Genomic DNA, 27,281 nt, shown 5'->3' with positions numbered 1-27,281 from the left:
GAGAAAGCGCACAAGTATCATGCATAATCCAATTAGGTACATCCTCATCCTCATTAAAAATTAAATAAGAAAAATCACATAAACTAACAATAAAAGAAGGAAAGTTCCAATGAGTACTTGTCCAGGCCGAACTAACAATAGAGTATAATCGTACTCTATCAAAATAAGGAATTCTAGCTAATTTAGATATGAAAATGTCATAACACCAACAATTACCCTTACCTAATGTCCAAAAAGTATTTTCAAGAACAACATAATATGTATCCTCAATACCATGCAAAAAATAATGATGGTTTAGATGACATATATTTTTTATACTTAGACTTAAGAAATCGAATATGCACGAGTTCAAGCAAAGTCATTTTTTCATAAGCAAACTCCCAAGCTAAATATATGATGGCATACCCCCTAGCATGGCTAAGCACTTTCATGAAGAGATAGAGTCATCTTTGCAAGGTGAAGCAAAGCTATTTTTTTTTACGCCGCAATGGAGTATCTTTAGTAGATTAGGAATATTTAGGCCTTGTATTAAGGGTCAGTAGTGTAGGGTTTTAAAAATAATTTTGCTTAAGTAGAAAGCATTATATGCGGCTACTTAAATAACTCTTTGATGTTTAATTATGTTAATCAAGCTAGCTTAGGAAAGGCATCCCACATATGCCACATGACAAACTCTTAGTGAAGAGTTCTCTCACATAGGTAGTGGCCATGTGCCATTGTCCTATTGGAGAGGCTTTTCATAAAGTAGCTTTCCACATGACAACATATGAGTGGTTTGTTTTGTGAGAGTGAGGATTGCCACATGTCAAACTCTCCTTCTCCAAGATAGCATTTTTAGGGTTTTAATGCATGTTAGCATTCTAGAGTTTTAGACCATTTTGGAGACACCTTACTCTATATATAGAGGTGTCTCCCCCATGTATTTCTCACTCTGAGAATGCTAATGTTATGTTGCCAAAATTATCTTTGAGCTATACTTCTTCTCTTAGTCACTTGCTAGAGCATCTCAAGAGATCCCTCTAGCACCCATTTATCTAGAGTTGGCCTAACCTCTCTTAGATCTCCAAAAAAAACCTTCATCCCACCAATAAATCACCAAAAATCGAGAGCCATTTTCTCTCAACACCAAGCTTCTGCGAATCCACCATTCACCATAGTCACCATTTCAAGCTTTGGCCCAACCTATCTTGAGGAGGAGGCTATCAATGTAGTAGATAGGCTTTGTTCTCCAACTAAATATTAGTAACCTGCAAACCACCATTCACCTTAGCACCACATAAGATAGACCATTTAAAAGTAAGTAATCCCCATTTTTGTGTATCTCCAATCCAAAACCCTTGATAGCCAAAACTTTGGTAGTTAATGTTAATTAGTGACCAATTTATACACTAATTCCTTTAGTAGCAAAAACCTTGGTAGCTAATGTTAGTAACCAATTTATAGTCTAATTGGTCACTAGTTATAACTTTTTATTCATAATAGTGACTATTTTAGAGACCAATAATTTTTAGTTTATAATTTAGTATATAAATTAGTTAATATAGTGACCAGTTATTTTTTTGTCTCTAAAATTGGTTGCTATTTACGAATTTTCTTGTAGTGCCAAGTGTTTTTGGAGACTAAGGCATCATACTCATTTTTCATAGCTTTAAACTAGTGAGGTTGAGACAACATTTTTAACAGAAATTGGTTCAAACAAATTAAGGTGAGTTGAAACACGAAAGAGTTTCAGGTTTGGATTAAGTGTTGGTAGTTGGAGATGATTTTGGTAATTTTGTAGAAGACTCTGAAATAGAAGCTAGAACAGTACTAGGAACAGAATTAGTACTAGGAGAGGTAGTAGAAGAGGTAATATCATGCATGTCTATGTGTGGACTATGTTGATCAACATTTGGTGTAACAATAGATAAAATAGGGTTGTAAGCTATCATGGGTAACATATGAGATATAGAATTAGTAATCTCTACATTTTATACAAAAAAAGGTGTTCATTGAAAATAATGTGTCTAAAGTCGTTGAAAAACATAAAAAACTCCTTTGCAATGTCAATTTGTATACATTTAAGGTTGCAACTGGTTTGATTTTCAGAAAAGGATTTTTAATGTTTTTAGTACAGTTAAAGCTTGAGATTTATTAAAGATTAGGTATAGCCATGTGTAGCGCGTAAAACCATAAAAAAGAGACATATAATAACGTGCACCACATGAAGAATGCATGGGAGATTATCCACAAATATATATGAGCATTAGTTGCAGAAGAGTAGTATAAACAAGGGTTAAATATGTTTTTGGTCCTTCAAGTTTCAGCAAAATTTGGAATTAGTCCCTCATCAAAAATTTTGACCAATTTAGTCCTTCATCTTTCAAAATGCGTGAATTTAGTTCTTTTAACCAAATTTTGTTAAGTTTATTTGACGTTTCAATCGCATTTCATGATAGTATTTAAATTATTTACATTGTTTGACACATTTTTGCTTCAATGTTAACTTAAATACTATCATGAAATGCGCTTGAAACATCAGATAAACTTAACAAAATTTGGTTAAAAGGACTAAATTCACACATTTTGAAAGATGAAGGACTAAATTGGTATAAAGTTTTGATGAGGGACTAATTCCAAAATTCACTGAAACTTGAGGGACCAAAAACATATTTAACCCTATAAACAAATGTAGAGTTTTTAAAAGGAAATTGATGAGCTTTGGCTAAAACACAGATTCAAAGAAGAGATTATTTATTTTACAAGAGATATTACAAGACTGCAATACACGTTTAACAAAAGAAGATGAAGCATGTCCAAGTATATATTGCCAAATGTTAAACTGAGTTTGACAAAGTGTGTAAATCATGTTGTGTACATAGATGAGATGTGAGTTAGTGAAAGAAAGAAAAACGTAGAGGTTGTTGGGTAAACTTAAATGTTAGTCGCTGCATTTTGATGGTATTGGTAAAAATGTCTTAGAAAAATACAAAGGTCAAGAATGCATCTAGTAATGATTGTGGCATGCACTAAATTGAATCCACGAATAGCTGCAACAACTTGTTGTTCCTAGATGAGAAAATAATCATCATCCAAGAAAGTTATGATTACCACAAAAAGAGAAAGGAAATACAAAGAGAGAAAAAAGAAATAGAGAAGTTATATTTCTGCGATGATAAACAAATACAAAAGAAAGAATTATGAATAGTTGCAAACTTATACATTGAACCTAGATAAATATAGAGTGCATGATACATGCAAATAGATATTTAAGTAATAGACTTTGAGCAACTACGTGATTTTTATATGGTTTTCTCCTTTTATTTGAAATATGAAGTAGAGATTCTCAATGTTGTTCGTGTTGCTTAGTGGTGCCTGGTGCCTAATAATGATCAAAGCTTGTTATTTTTTTGTGTTTTTAAAAAAAAGAGGTTAGTTTAAGGCATAATTTACAAAATAGGGTTTGTTGACATTTTATTTATAGAAAAGGGTGAAGTCGTGTGGATGGAGGACAACTTCAATAGTGAATTCGTTTGGATGGAGGACGACTTCAATAGTGAAGTCATTAAGAGTGTGGCTGATTTCTGTGTAATTTTTAAGAAGGAAAAGTAGTCATGCAACCTAATAGTTTCTTCATAATGCATATTGAACTGAAACCATAAGGTATGTTGAACGACTTTAGTGCTATTTTTTTTATTAATTGATTTTTTTAATAGCTTGCACAAATAAAATATTATTTTCATGTTTTTATATTAGTTGATTTGTACAATAAATTAACATAAATAATTGGTAGAAACTTGTAAATTGTAGAAAAAGTTAGTAATAATTAATAATTTGGGATACTTTTCATTAAACTAGAAATAGTAAGATCATTATATTAGATAATGGAAAATTACAAGTAAGATAGGAATTTCATAATATAAGACATTGAAAAACTAGACATAGCAAAAACTACGATAGGGACAATTGCCCTTGTGATGTGGATACGAGTAGTTGGAGGTCTTTTCGGTGTCCTACGACATATGTTAGGGTCTGGAATGAAATTAGGTCCGGTGTATGTGGACCAATAATCTATATTCTTAACCGAATGAAACTGGAGTTCATATGCTTTGTTAATGGTGTAAAGGTTATAAACTAGATGAATGTATGTGGTCAGGTCTATATGGGAGAAAAAGTAGACAACTATTATGTGATGACAAGGTAGTTGAAGAGCTTGGAAATAACCACAATCACACCACCAGTCATTTAATTTAATTGTTAAAGACATTGGGTAGCAGTGATCATGTGGAGAAAACATGTCCTCAACCTGATATTCATTATTTTGTCTTGAGTATCGACGCACTTGACACATTCCTGCTTGTTGTTGATTTTTTCTAATAATAGAATTTATGTCTTCGGAATATTGGTGGCCTACTCGTAACATCAATTCTGCCTTAACACCTCGCTCAACAAACCATGTTGCAGTCCTTTCAAATGTCGCCCTAATTAGAGCACAAATTGGTAATGAACAAGCTCCTTTTATAATAGAGTTCATACATTCAGCCAAGTTTGTTGTCATGTGGCTGAATCTATTACTCTCGTCGTAGGCCTTAGTCCAAATTTTTAACGATATCATGCCGATCCAAGAAGGCACTTGGGTTGAACGGGATCTCGATGCCTTTTGCCTGAGCCTTCGCCCAAGCTAAAGGTTCTTGCTCAGGCAAAAGGGGTACTTTTGCTCAAGCGAGCCGTTCTCGCCTAGGCGAGAGCTCAATAGTGTGTGTTGCAGGGTTCCAACGAGTTTTCACTCAGGCGAAAGCGTCTTGCCTAAGCGAGACCACTTCTCGCTCAAAAACACAGTTAGTCGTCTAGGCCACAACTCGCATTGGAACCAGGGGTAAGTCCCTACTACTCTCACTTAGGCGAGGGTCACCCGTTTGGGCAAGATTAGTAGGTTTCTCACATGTTCGCACCTGCCACACCTGTTTCAGCCAAGCATATACACACCATACAGTTTCATACACCCAACAATCTGATTCAAGCACCAAAGCCATCAAAACATACCAGAAAAATAAGTAGAATATCATAAAAATGTAAACCCTAGCTTCCCTTACCTTATCAAAGCTACTGTGAGAGGTTTTTCACACGAATAAAAAATCACTCAACTCCTTGAACAGTTTAGCAAGCTGAAAATAGTAATACCAGCACAAAACAAGGTTACCCAGAGGAACCCTAGTTGGAACCACGAAGACATGCTAGGGAAGGGAAGGTGTGAGTCGAAAACTAACTTACATGGATTTGGAATGGAGTCTGCTAGCTTGACACAGAAAGGAAACCAAACCCTAGCAGAGCCTTGTAAGGAGAGAGAAGAGAGTGTTTGAGAAGTGTTGTTTGCAAAGTGAGAGTAGAATGGGAAACGAAAGGACAGTTAGGGTACTGAAAGTCCCTAAGTGGCCTGACTTTAGGCCCATTAAGAGGCCAAGCCCTAAACTTATAAGGTAGAAAGAAAAAAGGGCCTTACACATTCTCGCATGATCTCTCATAGATCAAGGTTAGTTTCCTATTATGATTTATGTATGTTAGATTTATGATTCTTTTTAGGATGTTTCTCCAAATTAAGTTTATCCCAAATTAGTATAAACCTAATTATGATTTTAAGGATTCTTTTATGAAATTGGTATGAACCCTAATTATACTTTTCCCCAAATTATTATAACCCTTAATTATGAAATTTAGGGATTTTGCGTTTTCCGCTACCTATGGTAATTTTTTTTTTAAAGTTTTGAATTTATACCGTGTTGCTTATTTAATTAAAGTGGTATGAATTTTGTTATGTTTTGCATTGTGATAATTGTGATTTGTTAATATAAATTTTATCTTTTTCTAAATAGGTGAGATATGATAAATTTATATTAGAAAGATTATGATAAAGAGTAAAAAAATTGATTCTTTTTTTAAAGAAGAAGGTTTGTGATAAAGATGAAAAAAAATGCATATACGTTAACTAAACTTTTCATGGGAAATTTCATGAGAACCAAGAATTCAAGACAATAAAAAACAAATATCTAAAGTTCCTAGAGTTATATATAATGAATTTAAAAATTCATTAGAACACGATCCGGTAAAAATGTCCACAAATTTGACAATACCCACCAAATTAAATTGATGAGATACGAAGGGTTTATCTAAAATGATACTCATGGTTTGGTATCATGATATAATAACATGATATAATAGCGAATAATAGTCATATTTTTTTGAATTCTACTATTATGTGTGCTTGTTTTAAGCAAAAGAAATGAAGAGAAAAATGAAAAACTTTTTTCTAACTAAAAAAATTATATATAATAAATATAATTTGGCACCCCTAAATTTTTTGTCTAAGTTCCGTCACTGATTAAAATAAAATCAATTAATAAAAAAACAATAACACTAAAGTCGTCAACGTACGTAATGATTTCAATTCAATATACATTACGAAAAAATCGTTAGGATGTGTGACGACTTTTCCTTCTTAAAAATTTACACAGAAATCAACCATACTCCTAACAATTTTACTTTGAAAATCGTCCTCATCTACACGACTTCACCTTTTTATGTAAATAAAAAGTCAACCAACCTTATTTTGTAATTTTTTATTTTAAAATAAAATAAAAAAAACCTTACTTTTTTCTATTTGACTTAATGTAACATTGAAGTTTTTAATATTTTTAAATTGAAGTCATTTCTTTAATATAATAATACGATTTTACTCTTATATTATTTTAAATTAATATTTATATTAATCTACTATTTTGATTGATAGCAATAAACTAAATGGTTGAAAAAATTATTAATATATTATAAGTTACAAATGTTGATACAAGAAAAGTTACACTGTAATTAAGAAAATGAAATAACTTAATACTTATTTAATAGATGTAGGATATAGAATAATTATTTCATAAGTTTGCGTCAACATCTCACTTATTACATTAGCTAAGGTTAAAGTATTTTTTAATTAAGAATTCAGTTAGTTTAAGAAAATAGGATAACTTTTTTCTATATATAATTTTAAAAGTTATGTTTATGTGAACAATTAAAATATTAAAATTAAATACTTATGCTCACAATTCTTTTTTAAATATTTTGATCATAATTATTAGTTTTATAAAACTTATATAATTTAAGTATAATTTTACAAGAAATAACTATATAAGTAAAATGTAATTATATTAAAATTAATATATATATTATGTTAATTTATTTAAAATTAATATATTAAACAAGAAAATTGTTGATATATATATATATATATATATATATATAATATAATATAATATATTGTTTAATATATTACATTATATGTATTTATAATTATAGTTATTGTGACAATGAAATTCAAATATTATAAATTAAAATATTAAAAACATTTATATATATATATATATATATATATATATTATAATTTTAATATAATATAAAGAGTAGTTATATAATTAAAATATGATTTTATATATTATTTAAAATAAAATTTTCATAATTTTTTAACTTGTAAAAGATATAAATTTAAATTCAATTTTAAAAGGCTTACATATAATATTAATGAAAAATCTGTTAAACACAAGTTAGTTTATATCCTCCGATTATTTAATTTGTTATTTTAGGTATACTATGTAGGGAATACAAAAACAATTTATCTTACTTTTATATTATTTTATTATACTATATATTTTGCTCTTACTTTTTTAGACTACCTTCATTTCTAAATAATAGTTTATAACCATTTTTATATCCGGTAGGGTGTATCTATTGGCAATGACTTTCTAAAGTAGTAGAGGTCACCACAAGTGCATAATCTTTAGTGGATTCAACATCAATCCATGTATTCGGATAATTGAATTTAGAAAAGTGTATTGCATTGTAACCAAATTTGTTTACTTGTTATGGCTTTATTCTTTTGTAAATTAGCTTATCCTCTCTTGTGTTTGTGTTTTTTGTGTTGTTTTCTTCTTTTGAGTTGATCATCATTGACTAGTGTTAATAGATGAGGAAGCGGGAATTAATCTGCCTTATGGTGTGTTTGGATAGAGTATTTTAATGAAGCAATTCATTTTTTTGAAGAATTTAGATCTCTTTGTAATGAAATACTTTGTTTGGATAGAAAAATTAAAAAGCATTTCAAATGCAAGCATTTTTTGAAGTATTTCAATTAGCCAAATTAGTAGAAATTCAAATACCCTCAAAATAGGTGGAATTTGAAATTCTTCACTCAACCTCACATTCTTAACTCTCTGGTAGAGTTGTCAATTTGACCTAGTCCATAGGTGGGTTCGACGAGTCGAGCCGGCGACTCGACGAGCTAAGACGAACCGGGTGGACCCGACGACCCATACAGACTGGACTTGCCCGACGACACAAACAGGTTAGGTGGGTCCGACAACCCAAACAGGCCAGGCGGGCCATACAACCCACACGGATTAGGTGGGCTAGACAACCTATACAGATCGGATTAGCCTGACGACACAAATGGGTTAGACATGCCCGACAACCCAAACAAACTAGGCGGGCCCGACGACCCAAACGCATCAAACGGATCTAATGACCTAGATGGACCGAGCGGGCCTGATGACCTAGTAGGGTCAAGTCGGGCCGGGCCAGGTTGACGAACTTGACGGGCACGACCGGCCAGTATGGGCAGTCAGGCCTGTTTGGATCATTGGGTCAACCCAGCCTGTTTGGGTTTCCCTACCCATCTGGGTCGTCGAATCCTTTTCAAATTTATCATGAAATCAAAACATAATTAAGGCTAAAATAAATATTGTTAAAATTAAATTTTATCTCATAAGAAATCAATTGTTTTTCATAAACTAGAAATTGAAATGTAAGGTATTTTAATTTTTTTATCCAAACAAGTTATTTAGAAAATGAAGGAAATTTAATTACAAACAATTCAAATATAAAGCATTTCAATTTTTTAGCATTGTTGAAATGCTCCATTCAAACACAAGGTTAGGGTGATATACTAGAGTTATATTTGTCTGTAGGATATTTTGCGAAACATTGAATTTTCTGTTTTTGTGCCGCACCTAGGCAGTCTCATACAACTACACGATAAAACGCGCCTACATAAATTCCCGCAAAACATGCGAACAAATATCAGATGAATCAATCAAGCAGGCGTAAGCGACCTAAGCTGCCTACATCAGAAGATAGAACGAGAACTTGTCAACTATTCCAGACTTAAGGTATTACAAGTAAGACCCCTAGGACCAACAATGATCGAACTAAAGGGCCTGGCCCAGGCCTAGGCCCACCTACAACCTCAAACGACGGCCCAGCCCATGACGTGGTCAAACATATATAAAAATCTATAAATATGCATGGACCCCAACAATTAAAGGTACGCATTCATTAATCCCTTAATAAAGAGATTTGATTTTCTGAGCATCTGTTGGTTGACTTGATCGTCGAAGTCTTCTCCACAAGTAACCCCTCACGTGTCCAAGCCAAAGTACCAACAGATAGCATATGTGAGCCGGGAGGAAGCCTACTAGAGGGATTGTAGATTGAGGTAATGTGATATTTGTGTCTGACATCTCTTATTTGTTCTTCGCAGGAACAATTAGCGCCCACCGTGGGTCACGAAGTAACACCTTACATATAAATTCGCACAACTCTCAATAATCGTTTGGGGTTGTAGGTGGGCCTGGGCCTGGGCCATGCCCTTTAGTTCGATCATTGTTGGTCCTAGGGGTCTTACTTGTAATACCTTAAGTCTAGAATAGTTGATAGGTTCTCGTTCTATCTTCTGATGTAAGCGGCTTAGGCCGCTTATGCCTGCTTGATTGATTCATCTGATATCTGTTCGCATGTTTTGCGAGAATTTATGTAGGCGAGTTTTACCGTGTAGTTTGTATGAGACTGCCTAGGTGCGGTACACTAGTCCCCCAACCTTTGTCGGTGAAGACATGCAGTAAAGGATAAAAAGTGTGGATGGTTTTTTTTAGGCCGCCTAGGTGGGGTACACCAGTCCCCCAGTCTTTGCAGGTGAAAACATAACGGCAAAGGATGAAAACTGTAGATGGTTTTTGTTAGACCGCCTAGGTGCGGTACAATAATAATACTAATATAATAATAATAATAATAAATTTAGAATATGATATAAAACAATAAATAAAGAGTTAAAAATAACATTGTTAATACACTAAAAATCAAATAAATAATAAAATATTAAAAATAATACATTATATAAAATTACAATACACTCATGTCAAATTTAAATAATAATTTAAAAATTAATTTTAATAACATAAACATAAGTAGAATATTAAAAAGTGTAAATTATAAATTAGTTAAACTTTTTAAAATATAAAAATAAGTAATGATTTCAGTTTTAATAAAAAAAAATTAAAATTAAAATTCATATCGTTAACAAGATAGAAAATTTGAAATTAAAATTTGTATAACGAAATTTGGATTTGAAATTAAAAATCGCAAAACAATATAAAAATGTAATAACAAAGTTTGCACTTGAAATTTAAAATAAAAAAAATTGTAAAATGAAGAACTTTTAATATATATTTTTTATACCTCTAAATAGCTTTCACATATTTTCAATCCTTCATAAGAGTTCGCATTTAAAATAGGAACAAATTTTGCAAACTTTCAAAAGATTTGACTGTTCTTATAAATATAATAATTTATTATAAAACATAATAATAATATAATAACATAATAATACAAAAATAAGATTAATAAAATTAAAATATAAAATAAAATAATACATAAAATAATAAAATAATGACATCATAAATAAACTACAAATAAATTAAATAATAAAATATGAAAAAAATTATTTCATTTAAAATTGCAATACTCTTATGTCAAATTTAAATAATAGTTTAAAAATTAATTTCAATAACATAAGCATAAGTTTATTATTAAAAAGTTAATATTATAAATTTTTAAAATTTTTAAAGATATAAAACTATTTAATTATTCAGTTTTAATTTTTTTAAAAATTAAGGTTAATTTTACCAAATTTAAAATTCGAAATAAATGTTAATAAAATTTGAATTTGAATTTCAAAATCGCAAAAGCTATCAAAATATGATAACAAAGTTACAATTTAAAATTCAAAATAAAAACTAAATAAAACTATAAGAAAGTGAAATATTTTTAATGGATTATTTTAACGTCTTTGTGATATAACGCTAACCTTTTAGAAGAGTTCCCATTTAGGATGAGAATAAAATTGGGAAGAATTCAAAATATTTGATGGTTCTTACCAATATATAATAATATATTGTGATATGTAATAATATAATAAAATATAATAACATAATAATACTAATAAAAGAATAATAATAAAACTAAAATATGATATAAAATTGTAACAAATAATAAAATAATGACATTATTAATAAACTAAAAATAAATTAAATATTAAGAAAACTTACTTTTTTCTAATTTATTAAATGTAATTGTATTTATAACTATTTATACTATGTACAATTTATCATTTCAATTCAAACATTATAGTAAGAATTTGAAATATGAATTTGTACTAAAACATGACAACTTCGGACATCTAACATTTGTACTTTTCAAATTCACTATTTATATTTTTGTATGGTTTATCATTTATAGTTTATATAATTTATTATTTATAGTTTTTCTATAGTCTAATCTTTGTATTATTTACATAGTTTATTCTTCACTTTTTTTTTCTGTATAGTCTATCATTTGTAGTTTTATATCAATTTACTCTTTACAATGTTTTGCATCGTATAATTTTTGTATTTTTACATAATCTAGTGAACAATTTATGGATCATAGAGTGAATTATTTTCACATTTTTCTACATTGTTTAACTAATATTTCATTTAAATTCTTAATTTTAATTAACTCAATATTAATACATTATTTAAAATAATCATGTACAATATATTTTATATATATATATATATAAATTAATTAATTAATTGTACTTTTATTATATAGATCAATCAAAATATTATTACTTAATTTTATAAAATAAAATATTTTATTAAATTATCAAATTAATATAATAAAAATATTATAATTATTAAAATTGCACTCAACAAATACTGGTTTTAGTAAAAACCAAACTTATATTGGATTTAAACATACTGAATTTCTAGTACATACACAAGATGATGTCATCATGTGGGCTTTGCCCGCGCAGTTTCGAATCCTATTGTTCACGCTTCTATTTTTGTACTTTTATGCAAAATGTTTGTCTTACTATTCCTTTTCTTTTTTAAATCAGGTTAAGTTGGTCGAGTTGGACCACATCAGGCCCAATAGACCTAGACCTAGTTCAGGTTTACTCTACCCATATCCACATTAGACCAAGCTAGGCAAACCCAAATAAATCCAAGTCAACACAGATCCACATTCAGTTAAGTTAGGTTAAGCCAAGGTCATGCCGAGTCAGCTTGGGTCCACATCAGGCTAAGTCAACTCGAGTTTAAGTCGAGCAAATTGACTAGGTTTATATTAAGCAAAGTCGAGGTGGGCCCACATAAGGTCGAATTAGGCCAAAACTAAGTTGGGCCAAGTCAACAAGGCTTGAGTCAAGTCAAAATAGCATGAGCCTAAGTTATGCTGGAATTGATGCAACCTAGGTTGAGTTGATTCAACCTAGGTCAATGTAGGGTCGTGTGCACCTAGGTCCATGTTAAGTTGAGTTAGCTCAAGTACATGTTGAGATGAATCAACCCATGTCCAAGTTGAGCCGAGTCATGTCATGCCCACATTTGAGTGAGCTAGGTGAGATCCATGTAGGGTAATATTGAGCAGGACTTAAGTGAAGTCAAATTAAAAGGGGGCCATGTCAGTCAAGTTTATGTGGGAATGAGATAAGACGAGTCAGGTCATGTCAAGTTACACTTTTATTGGACCATGAAGGTTATACCTATGTCAAGATATGCCAAGTTGATCCAATTCGAGTTGAGCTCTTGTTAGGTTGAGATGGTTGAGGCCACATTGGGTCAGGCTTATATCAAGTTGAGTTGAAGTGATTCCATATTGGGTTGATCGAGTCAACTTGGTTAAGCTTATGTAATGTCAAACCTAGGACAAGTTGAATTGGGTCCAACCCATATCAGGACTAATTATGTTGGGCCCAAGTAGGGTGAAATGGGTTGGGCTAAGGTAGGTAGACCAAGTCAAGTTGGGTCCATGTTAGTCCAAGACAGGTCGAGTATACATTACATTGGGTTGAGTTGAGCCCATGTCAGGCCAAGTGAGATTAAATCAAATAGGGCCCAAGTTAGGCCAAGTCGAATCTAGTCCACATCAAGTCAAGTCAATACATATTCAAATTAGGTTAAGCTAGGTTAGGCGAAGTTGAGCTGACCTCATGTTGAATTGAAAAAGGTTGGGCCACATTAGGTTGGTTCCATGTCAGGTCAAGTTGGGCAAACCATTACCACTAAATCACCAAAGGCACGGGTATCAAAACAATTACCGCATCTTGTAGAATTTCTGTCCACTTCTTTGTCTTAATATCCACACTTTGAATATAATGTTTTTGTCAAGCAAAGACTTTACCCTCCATTGAAAAGAAGAAGCAACTGTGTCATTGGACTAATAGGAGTATCTCTAATTAAAAAAAAACTATTCTACTTTGGTCTACCATTCCCTATAATTAGTTCCACCGAAATATGGAAATTGAAGTTCTACACATCCAAAAATTGTAGCCAAAACATCTTAAGATTGTTTAATACCAAGTATAAATGGTTCCTTGATGACCTAAATTCAACACAATTAAAAAAAAACTAAACCTTCAACGAGTGGTTGTAACATTGTTAACTTTTGTTGAGTAAACTCTTGAGAGTTTGACACATTAATTCTTTTATGAAAGATTCATCCTAGTCTCTAATTCATAACCATCTTGTCTGGCTAAACTGATATAAATTATAATAACCTTTACTTCTTTCCAAATTCATCTAATTAATTATTCCCCTTTTTTCAAGAACACTTATGCTCCAAGTCATTCTCGTCCTACAAACCTCATTTTTCACCAAAACCTAACTCTAAGAAGAGTTATAATTAATGAGACTGCAATCTAGGGTTATTGATCCCCACAATTTGGGAGCTTCAAGATAAAAGTTGTTAATGAGTTTCTTAAGTAATTGGCTTAAGAAACTAGATGTTACCTTAGATGGAGGTTTACTAGTATAAATCTTTTGTGTACATTTTTTTCTCATCTTACTTTTTACATTATTTATATTTGTTATAGTATTTCTTGAGAAAAGATTGTAAATTGTCCACCGGTTCTATTCAACCTCTCTTCTAGAGCGACCTGCACCAATAAATTATTCCTTCTTCCCGCACATGTGATTGTTACATCCAGAGTCAAGAAACTACATAGCTTTTTTATTTGCTTGAACATTCCTATCTGAAATGTCCGAGTTGATGACAACTATGGCACTTCATAGTGAATTTGTCAAATCCTTGTCTATCGTGTCCCCAGTCTCGTCCTCTTCCTTGTCGTCCAAATCCTCTATGACCTTGTCCTCATTCTGCAGATTTATCTCAACAAGGGTGCTCTTCTTCAACATGAGAAGTCATGTGTAGTTCATGTACATGCTACTTTGCAATTCATCAATGGTCCACGCGTTGGTATCATTAGACTCCTCAATGGAGCTTACATCATAGTCAAACTTCAGAGCCATGGATCTCATAATTTTCTCAACTACTGCAACAACTCCTTTCTTTTCACCATTATCCTTCATCTTTTTGGCTATATTAAGTGCCCATAAAAAATAATCATTTACAGATTCCCCTCCTTCATGTGGAGAACTTCAAACTCTTTCATGAGAGGTTGCAATTGGGCATGCTTGGCTTGTCAAGTGCATTGACACTTATGCTTTAAAGAATCTCATATATCCTTTGTTCTATCCTTGCTTGAAATAAGTAATTTTTTTGCTTTGCCTTCAAATCTTTTAATTTCTTATCATCAATATGCTTCCTCTGTACTTCGGTAAGAGGTATTCCTTCTGTTGATTCTGGAATCCCATTTTCCACTAGACCTAAGTACTCCATTGGACGAAGAAATTCACCATGAACATTGCCCAATGATCAAAATTCGGTATAATAGGCTGCATAAACTAACTCTCGAATGTTATAGCGTGTCACACTTAGAAGACTAATGCTCTACTTTGGATTCAAAGTTGAAAAGACGTCATGGCAAGAGACATGACTAATTTGAACTTTTGAATGGATAATAATGAAAATAAAGTAGAACTTTGAATTTTAGAGAGCTTGGCAGTGAAATAGTGGTGAGTATGGTCACAAAGGATGATACCCCATTATACCATGTTGAGTTGAGAGTGAGAAATAATCCGAGAGTTCTATTATGGAACCTTATAGTTGATAATCTAAGATACAATCAAGATTTTGCATGTTCATAGATTTCAACTAGGGTGAAATGACAAAAATTAGCTCTTTCAACTGAGGTATTTTCAAATATATTTTCTTGTAGGTTTTTAACTAGAGTTGCACACTCCTCCCACTCTTTTATACTAATGGTTTCATATAGATTGAAATGGAGTTTTATTGGTTTTAGCTAATGTTGCCTTTGTGCAAGTATCACACTGGTGCATAGTAAATTTTACTTCCCAGTCAATTATATCTCTAAAGTTGAAAATTTTAAGCTTCTTGTGGAGTTGTAACTAGGACTTACTTATTATACAAGGTTGTTAGATTAGTGGTTTATCATGATATAACATCTAGGCTTATCTGGTAATTTGGAGGTTTCTCTTTGTCAACCTAGAAAGTCTTTTATTTTAGTGAAATTGAATTATATTGTATGCTATTGATATGGATAACATGAAAAAAAAAATATTGAATAAATTTACTACAAGACTCTCTGCTACATAAACACGAAGTTAATATATAATAGATAAAAGACGCAAATGATTAGTAAAGGATAAACGTAAGCAAGATCAAAAAATGATTTTATACTGTCTATTTCTTACTAACTAAAACCTAAAGAATAGATTAGAAACTTTGATAGTAACAATATTGTAATTAATATTACATATAATATTGTTTTTCTCGTAACATCATCAAGCGGACGTGCCGGAGTGGTTATCGGGCATGACTAGAAATCATGTGGGCTCTGTCCGCGCAGGTTCGAATCCTGTCGTTCAGGGTTTTTGTTTTATGCTTGTACACATGATTAATTAATTCTGTTTAATATCTTACGTTTTAATTAATTCTTTACTCTTTTTTATTTTTTGGTCAAAAGTTGTATTGTCTGCGTATCTGATTTTTTTTTAAAGAAGATTAGACTAGAGTTTCTAATGAATAAATAACTCAAAATAATACAATATAAATACACATTATGTCCTGTTCTTCGGGGTGAGAATTTTTTTTTTATCCATGATTATCTAAATTCATGTTACTTTAAATTTATTATGATGGATTTATCTCAAATTCAAACTAAATTTTCAAATTTTAAGTTAAATTAATTTAATTAAACATGAATCAGATATAGATTAAATATTTTTTAGGAGTTTGAACCAAAATTAAATTGAATTTGAGTTATTTTATGAAATGTTATGTCCGGTTATGTTAAGTAAAACAAGATTGGGTCTAATTGAGTCTAGTTCATCAATGGTCAGCCCAATTGAGCTCGAGCCATACAAGATTAGGTTCAGTCAAACCTAAGACAAATTAAACCTAGTCATGTCAAAACCAAATTCATTTAATTAAATTTGATTTGGAAATAGATTGGATAATTTTTTGAATTTTTAAAATCTAAAGTCAAGGTGAGTATGAGTTACCCCAAGTTGTCAAATGTTAGGTCAAGTCAGGCCAAGTATGACAAGGTTGGATTCAATCGGGCCTAATTTATGCATGGTTGCCTTCAGTCATGCAAGATCGGATTGGGTTGAACCTAAGACAAATCTGACCAGACCACACCAAAGTCAAATTTATTTAATGGAATTTGAATTTAATATAGATTGGATAATTATTTGAATTTTGAAAATCCAAAACCAAGGTGAGTCTAGGTTAGCTTAAGTTATGAAATATTAGATTAAGTCAGACAAGGTAAGGCAAGGTTGGGTCCAATTGGACCCAAGCCATGCAAGATTGGGTTGGGTTGAACCCAAGACAAATCATACTAGGCCACGCCAAGGTCAACCTAGGCTAGGCCAAACCCGGGTTACGTTGGGTCAAGCTAAACCTATATCAAACTAGATTGGGTTGGGCTTAACTTCAAGTTAGGTAAGTCCTAAGTCAAGTCAAGTTGAACCTAGGCAAAGTTGGTCTAAGTTATACCTAAATCAGTCTTGGTCAAGTCGAGCCTAAATCTTGTTAGACTAGACGAAAATCATGTTAAGTTGATCATGGGCCAAACCCAAGTCAAGTTAAGTTATCTTGGGTCCAAGTTCGGTTAGGCCAAATTAAGGCCAATTCACATCAGGTTAAGATAGGCTAAGTCTAGGTTAGCCTAAGTCGATGAGGCTTTTTGGTTGACTCGAGAATTGTCCATCCAGGTTGAGCCAAGTCCAAGTTGGACTGAGTATGCCCAAGCCTAGGTCAGGTCAAGTCATCCTAGGTGCACTTAAGTTATGTATTGTGTAATGTACAAAGCGTTTGCTTTGGTGCCACATGTCGAAACGGTAGACTCTCACATAGTGAGATTGATTTTTTTTTTTAATTATGTGAGAAAATGTGTTTTTGAAAATTTTCATATTTCAGGTTTTGTTCGCATTTTAAATACAAGCCCTTCTTTTAGGTTAGAAATATAAGTAAGTTGTTTAGAGGCAGATCCATTAAAAGAGCTTCATTTTCTTATAATATGTTTTTTTGAATTTTGAAAATTCAAATTTTGTCGCTATACTTTTAGGATTTTTTTTTAGATTTTTAGTTTTAAATATGAATATTATTAATACTAATAACAATTATAATAATAATAAATAATAATAATAATAATAATAATAATAATAATAAAAATAAAACCGATATACTTGTGTGATGTAGAAAATGTTTGCTATTGTGCTACGTGTTGAGAAATTGTAGATTGTCACGAAGTGAGGTTGATTTCATTTTTTAGGTAAGCGAGAGGATTTTTTATTTTTGAAATTTTTGTGTGAATTAATGAGAGAGTATCATGTTTCAAACATTTATTATTTGTACTTCCTCAATTTTTATTATTTTTCATTAATTTTATAATATTCATTAACATATTGATGTAAGTAATTCTTTATTATTATTTCTCATTTTTAACATATTTTCATTAATTTTTTTGAATTGTTCACCTTTCAACTTGTTGCCATTTTAAATATGAACCCTTCTTATAGGTTAGAAATATAAGAATGTTGTTCAGAGACCTTTTAGATCCGCTAAAAAAGCTTCATTGTTTTACAATTTTTTTTATTTTAAATTTCAAATTCAAATTTTGTTATCATATTTTTATAAATTTTTGAAATTTAAGATTTTAAATACGAATAATAATAAATATAATAGTAATACTAATAATAACCATAATATTAAAATAAATAATAATAATAATAATAATAATAATAATTTGAAAATAATTTATTATGCGGGTAAAAGAAGCACCACATTCATATTTTTAGTTTGTACATAACATCTGAGTTAATGTTATTATTTAAAAAAAAAATATCCAAACCATCGATACCTTATAAACATTTTCAGATATATTAATATAAGAAAATATTTTATTAGTGACTAACTTTAGAGAAAAAAAGTAATTATACAAATTTAAATACTAATTTATAAATTAAAAATTATTGGAAACTAAAATATTTATAAATTGCTCAAGATAGTCAATTGGTTTCTAAATTAATCACTAACATTAGTTACAAAAAATATTAGTAGTTAAATTTGTATTTAAATTGATCACTAATGAAGTAAATTTAGAGACTATTTGTTTTTTTAGATTGATAGTTAATGTTAGTAACTAATTTAGAAACTAATCTACTATAGTGACAAAATTTAGAAACTAATTTATTACCAATATTTTTAATTTATAAATTAGTATATAAATTGGTCACTATAATGATTAATTATTTTTTGTTATTAAAACTAATTATTAATAAAATTTCTTGTAGTTTATAAATATATAAAACTAAAACTGCAAATCATAAACCAAAATATGTTAACTTTTACAAAATTAATATTCCAAGAAAATATGCCTCCTAAATTTCCCTAAAAATTTATACTAACATTTTCACTACGATTACATAAAATAAAAGAGACTATAAGCTACAACTGACTTAATCTAATCTACTATACATAATAAACAGCCATCGCATATATGTTGTAATCTTAATAAAATAATATAAACTACATATTGTATTATTATAAACTACATTTGACATGTTTCGCTACACTTATACAATATTATTTTATGATATTTAACCTTTGTAGCCTACATATAATACCAAAATTCACCACATAAACTTTATTTAAATAACAATATTTATATACCTTAAGATGCCCTACATACTTAGTTTTCATCCAAATAACATAATAATTTTTCTTTTAGAGTAAAACTCAAAGAAAACATTATTGTCATTACCAAAACGTGAGACATTTATAAGATTTTTTGTAATAACATACACATGTAAAAGTTTATTAAGAATAACTGGTGATTGTGTGCTTGAAAGATTAAATCAGGTTGTTCATTACCAAGTTTCACAACTTCATTGCCATTTAAGGTTTGTTTCTTGTTGAAGTTGGTAATGTCGTTTGTAATATGATGTGTGGCCCCATTGTCTGGGTACCACAAAGGGTCATTGAGCGTGAATGGAGTTCCAAGTATGCATGAATCGTTGTCATATGAGATGGAAAGAGTTAAGACTCAATAACTATAAAAGCTAAATTTTTGTGGTTATACTTATGTCTGCAAACAAGACCGATATGTTTAAGTTTCCCACAAATTTGGCACTAAAGATAGATTGATGTTATTAAATGTGAAGTTTTGATTATTGTTTTGGCAGGAGCCTCTCCGGGACGGTTCAATAATTTAAGAAATCTAAAACAAATTTAAAAGATGAGATTATTTATTTAAAATTTATTTTTTGAGCTTTATTTGATGTAAAAATTAAGGCCTTTAAATATAATTTGATGAAAAAAGTGCCTAGAATATATATCTTAAGAAAAATCTATATCATTGATTTTAATAGAAGCCTTTACTACCAATAAATCTCTCAAATTCGTATCAATATTCTTCTATTGGCTTTGATCATATATATGAGATGGAAAGAGTTAAGACTCAACAACTATAAAAGCTAAATTTTTGTTGTTGTACTTATGCCCGCAATCAAGAGCGATATGTCTAGTCTTCCCACTAATTTGGTACTAAACACGACTGGATAGATTGGTGTTATTAAATGTGAAGTTTCGATTATTGTTTCGGTAAGATGGGGAAGTTCAATAGTTTAAGAAATCTAAATCAAATCTTAAAAAAATGAGGCTTTTTATTTAAAATTTATTTTTTGAGCTTTATTTGATGCAAAAAATAAGGCCTTTGAATATAATTTGATGAAAAAAAGTGCCTAAAACGTATATCCTAAGAAAAATCTACATCATTATTTTTGAATTTCTTAGTCTAACCTTCCGAAACCCTGAATTCCTAGTCTCTTTTTTCTATAATTGGCCAAACCTTAGTCAAACATACTCATCCTCTTTCACTTCCATTAAGCTTCCACATCCATCTTCATGATTCCTCTAATTGAAAGAATTTTACTAGGAATAACTCCTTCTATTAATAAACCGATAAAAGTATATATAATTAAAGTGTAAATTTTTGTATAATTTTTTAAATTTAAATTTTTATAATATTTTTAATTTATTAAAAAAACATAAATTAAGATTCAATTAAGAAAATAGCTTATGGATAATTTTAATGAAAAGTCATTTAATTTGTTATTTTATGTATAAGAAATATAATTATAATTTATCTCACTTTTATTATATTATTATTTATTATATTATATGTTATTCTCTTATCTTTTTGTGTGTCTATTTCTTAATGTCTAAATAATAGTTTAAAGACACTTTCGTAAAAAGCAAACTTGTATTGATTTTAAACATTCAGAACTTTTAGTACATACGTAAGACAACATCATCAAGTGGACGTGCCGGAGTGGTTATCGGGCATGACTAGAAATCATGTGGGCTTTGCCCGCGCAGGTTCAAATCCTGTTGTTCACGTTCTTTTGGATATAAAGATTTTCAATCATTATGTTGATGATTAGAATTGTACTAATGAAAAAAATTAAGATTGGAGTTCATATGTGTACTTTTCATTTTGAATTAGCATAATTTTTTTTTGTGCTTTTATCTTATTCACGGATATATCTCAATTTGAGCACTTTTAAATGCTTTTATGTTCTACTCGAATATATTTCAATCAGAGTTGATATTGCACTTCAAAACACTTGTGTTATTTTTAATATATTTCAATCCAAGTTAATATAGTGCTTTTAGACACTTTTCGATATATTTCTATCTAAGTTGATATAGAACTTTTATACGCTTTCGGATACATTTCAATTCGAGTTTATACAGCGTTTTTAGACGCTTTTGGATATATTTCGTTTAAAGTTGATGGTGCTTTTAGATGTTTTCAGCTAATTACAATTGAAGTTGATATAGCACTTTTAGACCCTTTCGCATATATTTTGATTTGAATTTATATGGAACTTTTATACGCTTTCTGATATATTTCAATCTGACTTATAATAACACTTTTAGATGCTTTCAAATATATTTCAATATGAGATTATATGCACTTTTAGATGCTTTCAGATATATTTCAATTTGAGTTGATATAACACTTTTAGACACTTTCAAACATATTTCAGTCAAAGTTGATGTAGCGCTTTTAGGCATTTTTGGATATATTTAAATCCGAGTTTCTATATCACTTTTATACGCTTTTGGATCTTTCAATCCGATTTTATGCTATGAAATTTATGATAAAAGTGGAATTTTGGATGCTCCATGGCATACCAGAGTGGATGCTGGAGGAGAGAGTCTTGCACATTAAAGCAATGACTTATTCTATCAGGAGTTGAGGAATCACACTAGGTTTGGAGTCCTTAGGTTCTAGGAATGAACCTAGATCTAGATAGAAAGAGTACTCCCAAGACATTGAATGATTCGCATAATAACTAAACAAGATGGTAGTGGGGTAGTAGAAGAAGATGAGATGAAATCAATTCATAGCCCCTACTTCACTCAATATATCTAATAACTACTATATATTTTCACTTGCAACTCTCTATCACAAACATAAAACCCAAAAATCAAACTACCAATATACTTGCTAAATCCTTGTGGATACAACACTTGTTGATACTACTACATACTAGTACACTTGTTGGGAAATGGTTGCTGAGAGGTAGTCATCACCTCCAATCTGGTGTTTCACGAAAGAACAAAACATATAAAGATTGATTGTCATTTTGTTAAAGAAAAGTTTTTATCCAAGGATCTTATAACTGAGTTTATCAACTTTAATGAACAACTCACATACAACCTAATTAAATCACTAAGAGGACCTATGATTCAATTTATAAGTTTCAAGCTTGGCCCATATGATCAATATGCATCAAATTGATGGGGAGTGTTGAAATGTAATTTTTTTCTTATATGTGAACCCAACTTTAGGGTTGGGTTATAGGCAAATGAGTTGCCTCTTCTTTGTATCTAGTATGTACATCAGTAAAAGTTTAACGATGTAAGTTGAATATCGTTCCGGTATATCCAATAAGTCTCACATTGCTTAGGATTTGAGCTCAAGCGCAATTTAAATATTCCTTCCTCCCTCCACCCTCTAAGGCGCATTTTAAGGATAAAACCATGATGGAGCTTCATGCTCCAAAGCAGACAATACCTCGGGAACGTGGTCATTGTTCCTAATGATGACGTCGTATTTGCGGTCGAAACAAATACACTATAGTTTTCTGATGTCATTTATTTAATTGTTTCTTTCAATTATATTCCACACAAAAGACCAAAATATAGCTTGAACTTTTTTTTCATTGTCAAAGGCTTTTGAATTTTTATTTTCTAAGTGAAACATGTTTTCTTAAAATGGTGTACCACAAAAAAGGATCTTATGTTTATCATTTCTATTTTGAATGAAGATTGGTAAATGGCAATAGTTCAGGATATTCTGATGAATAAACTATGGTGGTAATAGGGTGCATTTTAAGTTTTGTCTAAATGTGCCCATATGCTAAAATGGTTATTTTGTGTTCTCTTATTGAAGAGTTGGAGAGCTTGAGCAATTATTTTATGATATTTTTTCTATCAGATGAAAAATTAAATTCTAAGGTACTTTCAAATATATTTTGTAATAGGTTTCTAACTAAATTTGCAAACTTCCCCACTTTTTCATATTAATGGTTTCAAATTTTAAAGAAACTATATATTGAAATAGTGTTTTGTTTGCTTTAGTTAATATTGGCTCTATAGAAATATCAAAGTGGTCGATATTAAATTTTACTTTGTAGTCAATTCAATTTGTATGCATAACTTCTTGGCATTGTCATGGTTTAATGTTGAACAATTTAATCTCCATCTTGACTTGTGACGAAGAAATACTTAATGTATTTGGCTATTACATTAGTGGTACATAAGGTCATAACATTTAAACTTATTTATTAGGGCAACATAGACAATTAAGTGCTAATTTGGAGATTAACACGAGGTCTTTTTCTATGCTTTCTCTGTCAGTCTAGACATTCCTTTATTTTAGTGAAATTGAATTATTGTGAATAATTGTTGTGGGTAACTCGTAAAAGTTACTAAATAAATTCTGTACAAGACCATCTACTACATAAACACAAAGTTCATACGATATAAAAGTCGCAAATGATCAATAGAAGGTAAATGTAAAGCAAGAAGATAAACATATGATGTAATATGGCTCAATTGAAGCATGAATGATATTCAATCTACGTCGATACAAAATTAATTATTACATTGCGATTATGAATTAAATTTTCTCTCTTAGTAAACTCTTACTCATCTCACATCTCACTTTGAGAATGCATCAATTGAACTCATAAATCTCAATTACTTACAAATGTTGATATATATTCTCATATGTACAACATAACAACCGTAACTAACTTCCATGGAGTGCACCTAAACAAAAGAAGAACACACGTTAATATGTTTACCTCTTGTTATTTATACATCATAAGGTAGTTTCAACAAAAGCTCTAGTCTTAATAGCCATTATAGTAGTATATGTACTACTAAGACCATCCACCATAGTTAACACAATATGTGTGTCTTCTACGAGATAGTTTGTGGATAATAGATGATCTAGAAAATGTGAGAGTATATTTTAATTTATGAAAAAACATCGAGCCATAACACTTAAAGAATGGAGATAAAGAAGATCTAAAGCCCATACTAGGAGGATGCATGAAGATTTTACCTCCAATTACCTAAATGGACCCAACACTACCTTTGAAGTTGTCAACTCTAGTGTGCATTAAAATGTGTAGAATATGTATAAAAAAGCTTGTAAATGGGTCAAGTAGTCAAGATATTTGGACTTGTATTTAGGTCAAATAGGCTAAGGTATTTAGGCATTGGAGTGGAATATGACATACTAGGGTCAGAGAAGTTTGTCTTAGGTTTCAATTTGAATCATTCAAGCCCATGACGAATCCTAAGCCAACCATGGATTGGAGTAGGCACATGCTTCTCACATTGAACACATGTTCAAAAGTGAAAAGCCTGAGTGGATAAATGACACTTGATCTACTTATTCCACCACAATTTTAAGGATCCCATGGAAAAATTCAATTCGAATTTCCATTCCTTTTTGGCTCTCCAAATTCGGCCACCACTCTTATTAATAAGACTTTCCATTCTTTGTATTTTCAACTTTGAATGAATATTTATTTGATGAAGAAATTTCATCTCAAACTTTTTTTTGAATTTCTTAGTCTAATCTTCCAAAACCTCGAGTTCTTAGTCCCTTTTTTCTATAATTGGTCAAACCTCACTCAAACATACTCATCCTCTTTCACTTCCATTAAGCTTCCACATCCATCTTCATGATTCCTCTAATTGAAAGAGTTATACTAGGAACAACTCCTTCCATTAATAAACTGATAAGAGTATATATAATTAAAGTGTAAATTTTTGTATATTTTTTAAATTTAAATTTTTATAATATTTTTAATTTATAAAAAACATAAATTAAAATTCAATTAAAAAAATAGGTTATGGATAATTTTAATGAAAAGTCATTTAATTTGTTATTTTATGTATAAGAAATATAATTATAATTTAAATCACTTTTATTATATTATTATTTATTATATTATATGTTATTCTCTTATCTTTTTGTGTGTCTATTTCTTAATGTCTAAATAATAGTTTAAAGACACTTTCGTAAAAAGCAAACTTGTATTGGTTTTAAACATTCAGAACTTTTAGTACATACGTAAGACAACATCATCAAGTGGACGTGCCAGAGTGGTTATCGGGCATGACTAGAAATCATGTGGGCTTTGCCCGCGCAGGTTCTGGAAATCTTTTAGGCACAAGTCCAAGAGATGAAAAAGAAGTTACAAGATATGAAATTAGTGTCCAAAATGTTATTTTTAATATATTTCAATCCAAGTTAATATAGTGCTTTTAGACGCTTTTGGATATATTTCGTTTAAAGTTGATGGTGCTTTTAGATGTTTTCAACTAATTACAATTGAAGTTGATATAGCACTTTTAGACCCTTTTGCATATATTTTGATTTGAATTTATATGGAACTTTTAGACGCTTTCTGATATATTTCAATCTGACTTATAATAGCACTTTTAGATGCTTTCAAATATATTTCAATGTGAGATTATATAGCACTTTTAGATTATATATTTCAATCCTGCCGTTCACGTTCTTTTGGATATAAAGATTTTCAATCATTATCCAGACCGTAGAGTGCAAGAATGTATAAGCATAGTCAGACCAAGAATCTAGAGGTCAAGCTGTCTGCTGAAGGAAACAGTTGAATCTACAAATGAAAAGCTGGAAATCTTTTAGGCACAAGTCCAAGAGATGAAAAAGAAGTTACAAGATATGAAATTAGTGTCCAAAATGTTATTTTTAATATATTTCAATCCAAGTTAATATAGTGCTTTTAGACGCTTTTGGATATATTTCGTTTAAAGTTGATGGTGCTTTTAGATGTTTTCAACTAATTACAATTGAAGTTGATATAGCACTTTTAGACCCTTTTGCATATATTTTGATTTGAATTTATATGGAACTTTTAGACGCTTTCTGATATATTTCAATCTGACTTATAATAGCACTTTTAGATGCTTTCAAATATATTTCAATGTGAGATTATATAGCACTTTTAGATGCTTTCATATATATTTCAATTTGAGTTGATATGACACTTTTAGACACTTTCAAATATATTTCAGTCCAAGTTGATGTAGCGCTTTTAGGCATTTTTGGATATATTTCAATTCGAGTTTATATATCACTTTTATACGCTTTTGGATATTTCAATCCAATTTTATACTATGAAATTTATGATAAAAGTGGAATTTTGGATGCTCCATGGCATACCAGAGTGGATGCTGGAGGAGAGAGTCTTGCACATTAAAGCAAGGACTTATTCTATCAGGAGTTGAGGAATCACACTAGGTTTGGAGTCCTTAGGTTCTAGTATATTAGGGATGAACCTAGATCTAGATAGAAAGAGTACTCCCAGGACATTGAATGATTCACATAATATGTAAACAAGATGGTAGTGGGGTAGTAGAAGAAGATGAGATGAAATCAATTCATAGCCCCTACTCCAAACAATATATCTAATAACTACTATATATTTTCACTTGCACTCTCTATCACAAACATAAAACCCAAAAATCAAACTACCAATATACTTGCTAAATCCTTGTGGATACAACACTTGTTGATACTACTACATACTAGTACACTTGCTGGGAAATGGTTGCTGAGAGGTAGTCATCACCTCCAATCTGGTGTTTCATGAAAAAACAAAACATATAAAGATTGATTGTAATTTTGTTAAAGAAAAGTTTTTATCCAAGGATCTTATAACTGAGTTTATCAACTTTAATGAACAACTCACATACAACCTAATTAAATCACTAAGAGGACCTATGATTCAATTTATAAGTTTCAAGCTTGGCCCATATGATCAATATGCATCAAATTGATGGGGAGTGTTGAAATGTAATTTTTTTCTTATATGTGAACCCAACTTTAGGGTTGGGTTATAGGCAAATGAGTTGCCTCTTCTTTGTATCTAGTATGTACATCA

The 27,281-nt window shown here is 30.4% G+C and overlaps 1 non-coding gene across 1 annotated transcript; it reads left to right on the top strand.

Moving 5' to 3' along the window:
- The first annotated feature begins 21,083 nt into the window (after window positions 1-21,083).
- Window positions 21,084-21,165, top strand: TRNAS-AGA (transfer RNA serine (anticodon AGA)). The gene has a single exon. It is a non-coding gene; the product is annotated as a tRNA-Ser (tRNA).
- Window positions 21,166-27,281: the final 6,116 nt, after the last annotated feature.

Source organism: Vigna unguiculata, chromosome 11 (assembly GCF_037176805.1).
Source record: "Vigna unguiculata cultivar grain cowpea cultivar isolate G323 ecotype 2 chromosome 11, ASM3717680v1, whole genome shotgun sequence".
In the NCBI taxonomy this organism is placed as follows: Eukaryota; Viridiplantae; Streptophyta; class Magnoliopsida; order Fabales; family Fabaceae; genus Vigna; species Vigna unguiculata.
Note: the sequence above shows the minus strand (reverse complement) of the source record. Positions and strands in the feature narration are given on the sequence as shown.